This window comes from Mauremys mutica, unplaced genomic scaffold, assembly GCF_020497125.1.
Source record: "Mauremys mutica isolate MM-2020 ecotype Southern unplaced genomic scaffold, ASM2049712v1 Super-Scaffold_100036, whole genome shotgun sequence".
In the NCBI taxonomy this organism is placed as follows: domain Eukaryota; kingdom Metazoa; phylum Chordata; order Testudines; family Geoemydidae; genus Mauremys; species Mauremys mutica.
This window is the reverse complement of record NW_025423256.1, coordinates 6,761,062-6,766,492: the sequence shown is the minus strand read 5'-3', so window position 1 is coordinate 6,766,492 and position 5,431 is coordinate 6,761,062. Positions and strand designations below refer to the sequence as shown.

The following is a 5,431-nucleotide window of genomic DNA, read 5'->3' as shown; positions in this document are numbered from 1 at the left end:
TCACACTCCCAGGACTGGCTCGGCACTGGAGATGTCAGGATTCTGCCAGGTAAGTGTCCCCCAGCGCCGCGATGGACGGTGTGATGAGGGTAAGTCTTCCCGAGGCACAATGAAATGTAACGCAGCGAACCACTGGCCAGGCGGTCGGGGCGAAGGGCATTCATTGGAGGTACAAGCTTGTGAGTGACCCCTGAGCACAGGGCCCCTTCCCCTTTTAAGGACCTGCTCCTCATGGCCTGCGACTAGAGATGACTTGGCTGCATCTGGTGGGTCACACTCCACCTTGGGCAATGTCCATGCTCTGGGTGTGTGATCGCTGCCTAATTAGAGTCCCAGACACCTTGTCTATCTAGGAGCTCTTCTGATCTTCCAGCTGTTCAACCAGCCCCTTCATCCCACAAGCATTGCAGGAGGGAGCGGGAGGGGGAGGGGGAAAGCCACTTCACAGGTATTCAGAGAGGGAGAGGAGACAAAAGTGGGAGCAGGGGAAGTATAACAGACCTATTGAGCATAGAAATCACTGCTGCTCCTACAACAGCAGGGACAGGCCACTAGGAGCTGGGAAAAGGAAGCCATCAGGTTTCTGCCTGGTTTCAAACCAAGGACCTTTTGCGTGTTAGGGAAATGTGATAATCACTACACTACAGAAACTGTGCCAGAGGACTTTGCCCTCCCTTTAAAAGAACATAAGAACGGCCATACTGGGTCAGACCAAAGGTCCATCCAACCCCATATCCTATCTGCCAACAGTGGCCAATGCCAGGTGCCCCAGAGGGAGTGAACCTAACAGGTAATGATCAAGTGATCTCTCTCCTGCCAGCCATCTCCACCCTCTGACAAACAGAGGCTAGGGACACCATTCCTTACCCATCCTGATTAATATCCATTAATGGACATAACTTCCATTAATTTATCTGCAAAAAGAACAAGGAGAACATATGGCACCTTAGAGACTACAAATTTATTTAAGCATAAGCTTTTGTGGGCTACAGCCCACTTCATCGGATGCATGGAGTTAAAAATACAGTAGGAAGATATATATACACACAGAGAACATGAAAAAAATGGGTGTTGCCATACACACTATAACGAGAGTGAACAGTTAACGTGAGCTGTTATCAGCAGGAGAAAAACCCCTGATGTTGGGAGGGGAACAGGAGAAAGGACAAAAGAAGCAAGAGACGAAGAGAAAGGAGGGAGGGAGGGATGGAGGAAACAAAAAGGACAAACCCCAATGTCCCCAGTGATTCTAAGGGACAAAATCCCAAGTGTGCAATAAAATTCTGCCTCCTTAAGCTCGTGTCTTCCATCTCTAGAATTCAACTCTCACCAGATGGATCAGACTGAACAGGTTTCAAACCTCCAGCAGGCTCTTACCTTCTAAACAGGGACGGCTGTTTTCCAGTAAAATCACTAAAAGGGAAGGAGAAAACTCGAAAGGTTCCTCCTGGCGCTCACGTCCGTGAACCCGAATACTCCCTCAGTCCTCAAAGAGAGACCTGGAGAAGGAGACTTGCTGCAGCAAAGCCACAGGGGTCTCTGAGGTTTCCCTGGTCCCTCGCCCCTGTCCTGCCTGGCTGATGTCAGCATCTCTCTGTGAGGTCACCACCTCCCCACCAATAGTCTTTGACCAATAGTCTGAGGTCCTGCCAAAGGCCTTTGTGATGTCACTGCCACACCCCTCCCTCGCTGTGCTAATGTCCTGCCCCTGGCCAGGCACTTTGCAGGTTTGAGCTACTCCCTGTGGATCACCCCACTGAAGGAGCATTCGTTCTAGGCAGCAAGCCGGCTAGACAGGGAAACATCAGACGCTGCTCCCAATGCTACACTCAGTTTTTCAGAAATTAGTCGACTTTATGGCCAGAAGAGACCATTAGAGCATCTAATCTGACCCCCTGCATATCACAGGCCTCCTGTATGACACAATAGCTACTTTTGGGGCAAACACATTCCAGAAAGGCATCTAGTCTTCATGAAATGACATCAGGAGATGGAGAATCCACCACTTTCCTTGGTAGCTTGTTCCTGTGATGAATCATCCTCACTGTTGAACATTTGTAATATGAATTTGTCTCTTTTCACCTTCCAGCCATTGGGTCTTGTTATGCCTTTCTCTGCTCACCTTTCAATCTTCTTTTGATAAGCTAAACAGGTTGAGCTCTTTCAATAGCTCACTAGAAGGCATTTTTCTCCAGCCCTCAGAACATTTGGTGGCTCTTTGCTGCCCCAGCTCCAATTTCACAACATCTTTTTCAAATGAGGACACCAAAAGTGGAGGCAGTATTCCAGTATCAGTCTCACTGATGCCGTGTCAGCTCCTGTGATGTTATTGACATAATCTGTAACTGTATAGATCACCATTGCGACCACTGTTCTATATTTGCAGCCAATATTGTAGAAAGGTTGTCGTGTAAGGAATCTATGGAGAGGTTCTGATTGGCTGATTATAATGATGCTATCTCTAGATGTGTATCATTTTTGTAGTTGACGTTATTAATATTGGCTCTATGCTGCCTGTATTTCAAACTTGTGCTCTGCTTCCGTGGAACACCCCGGACAAGTTGGTTCAGTTCTGCCTAGCCTGCTTGATGGCCCATTAAGGACCATCAGCTATACAATCGACCCATTGAGAGAAGGCAGATACACCTTGTGACTCAGCATGGTAGCAGGGACCTGCCTATGGAGAGAACTCTAAGGTTTTTCTGTCCCACGTGCTGGATAGAGTGTCCTTGGGACAAAGAAAGCAAAGACCACATGGCAAGAGACTATAAAAGGCTGATGCCTCGTCTCCATCTTGTCTTCAATCCTGCTTCATACCTCTGGAGGGACTTTGCTACAAACTGAAGCTCTGTACAAATGACTGAATGACCCATCCCAGTGGGGGATGTACTCCAGAGACTTGATTTGAACCTGCAGTTTATTCCATCACTGCTACAAGCCTGAACCAAGAACTTTGCCATTACTGGATGTGAAAGGTTAAAATCCATGTGCATTTTATATAACAACCTGGTCTATCGATTGTGCCACCTCTTTTCCAGACCCGAAGTCCAGAGTATGGTCAAGGAACCAGAAGCCTAGCAAATAGTGATCAGTTAAGAGAAAGCTGGATAAACAGAAAGCCTTGCTTGCTAAGATAGGCCTGGTCAGCAAATTGCCAGGTGTTGGAGCTAAGAACTAAATCATTGTGTCTTATTCAGAGTTGCAGATTGAGCAAAAAATCCCTGTTCCTATTGTGTTAGTCTCTTCTGTAGGGAGACATTTTTCCCACAGAGCGAACCCTGAGTTTATGAAAAGTTGGCACGTCAGTATAAGATATGGCATCCTTCCACCTCCCTTCCCAGGGACCAATCCTGCTGTTAGACACCCAAAAACAATCTTTATTGCCATATACTTTCACTGTTTCTTTGCTTTAACCCCTAGGAATGTACCTGTTGGACAATCAAAGGAGTTGCTCCATTCCTATGGACCTCAAATCAGAATTCAACATATATATTTTATACTAATAATATATCAAAGTATTAATGAAATGTTAACTTGCTAACTTGAGACCATGGGTGGAGACATTATGTGACCTGTTAACCATTGGCTACTGTGCTATCTTGACTTGCTGCAAAACCTATCCTGGGGTGTGGAACTGCCTAGCCTGTCACTTTCCCCTGCCCGTGGAAAATCTATATATTCTATTGTAATTAATTAATTAACAGTGTCTCTGAGCCTAATAAGCCCACTCCGCCATCACTGTGTGTAATAAACTCCTATTCTTGACCTCTACACAGTGGAGATTTGTGTCCTTCACAGACACCTGCTGAATAAAGAGGAGATTCAGCATCCAGCTTGGCTGAATGTGTCTCCTCTCCCCACAGCTTGGTGATTTTTGAGGAAATGGAGAAGACTGCCTTTGCCTAGCTGTACATCGCTTGCAAAAGAAACAGGTATTTTTGGTGACAAGTGTTGAAAGGAGCCATTAGACAAACGTGGAGACAGGAAAAATGTCCCCCAATTGAACTGGCATCTGTGGATGCTGAAGCCACAACACAAAGTGCTAAACACTATATGAGAACGGGTGGTGTCAGAAGAGTCTCTACCAAAACCTTTCCCACCAGCAGGGGCATCTCTGTGCACAGAACTCCTGGTAGCGTGATGGCTGCAGGCAGTGGAGAACTCCATTTTGGCATCTCTTTGTCAGTGAACATCTGCAGTGGCTGCTTAAAGGTCTCTGGATAGTGATCTTTGGGAAGAGTTTGCTGAAGTGTCTTCCTAGTAACCAGGAGATCCTGGCTTGGCCTGACAGTTCTTCCTTGCAAGTCTTGAGGGAAATGGGGAATGTCTGTAGTTTGGAATTTGCAGGTGTTGTCCTGGACCATCAAATGGAACAGTTGCAAGTATTTTCTTGAGGCAGGCACCATAGCTTAGCTGGCTTAAAGCACCTGTCTAGTAAACAGGAGATCCTGGGTTCAACTCCTAGTGGTGCCTTGTTGTATGGCTTTGTCTCCTCTGCTCACATTTTCCTGTGTCTTTCCGGGAAACAGAAGAGACCTCCCTTGTTATCCAAGTAATTGCTTGCTAAGGAAAAGGTTTCTTTGGAGAGAAACATTGGAAAGAATCAAATCACAAGCCTGGAGTTGATGAAAAGGTTGCTGTGACTGACATTAGCGTGGTGGTTGCTTCAACTACAATTGCTGCAACACAAGAGCCTGCGCCACACGTCCTTGTGATTCACTGGGGATGTCTGCACACAGATGTCATGTCATCTTCCTTTTGATTGTCACTGATGAAAAATGGAGCAGCTGGGAGAAAAGTCCCAGAAGCACCTGCCAGGTAAAGTGGAGGTTAGAGATGCAGCACCCAGTAGTGCCTTGCCAAATGTGTCCACTCCTCCCACCTTTTGGTCAATCTTTTGAGGAAACAGAGAAGACTGCCTCTGCCTTGCAATGCAAATGCTTCCAAAAGAAACCGGTCATTGGAAGGAGGCACCTAAGAGACGTGGAGACAAGGAAAAGGTCACCGTAACTCAACTTGCATCCATGGCTCTTGAGGCCACAACGCAGAGCACTAAGCACTGTACGACCACAGCTGGGGACAGAAGGGTCTTTTCCAAAGGCATTTTCCACTTGCAGGGTCCTCTCTGTGTGCAGAATTCCTGATAGTTTGATGTCTGCAGGCCCTGGAGATCACTATTTTGGCATCTCTTTCACTGTTCCAGTGAACATCTGCTGTGGTTGCTGAAAGTCTGTGATGGGATCTATGGGATGCAACCTGAACAGTGGGACCCCTGAGCCCTGTGTACCACTGCCTGGGCTCCCTCTCACACTGTGATGCTGTGAGGAGCTGTGAATCTCTGGCAGATATTGCACTTACACAGACATCCACAGGTAGGGACACATCCAACTATTACATGAATGCTTCTCCCAGCCACTCATAACACTAATGA

The 5,431-nt window shown here is 46.8% G+C and overlaps 1 non-coding gene across 1 annotated transcript; it reads left to right on the top strand.

Moving 5' to 3' along the window:
- The first annotated feature begins 4,398 nt into the window (after positions 1–4,398).
- TRNAT-AGU lies at positions 4,399–4,473 on the top strand. The gene has a single exon. It is a non-coding gene; the product is annotated as a tRNA-Thr (tRNA).
- The last annotated feature ends 958 nt before the right edge of the window (positions 4,474–5,431 follow it).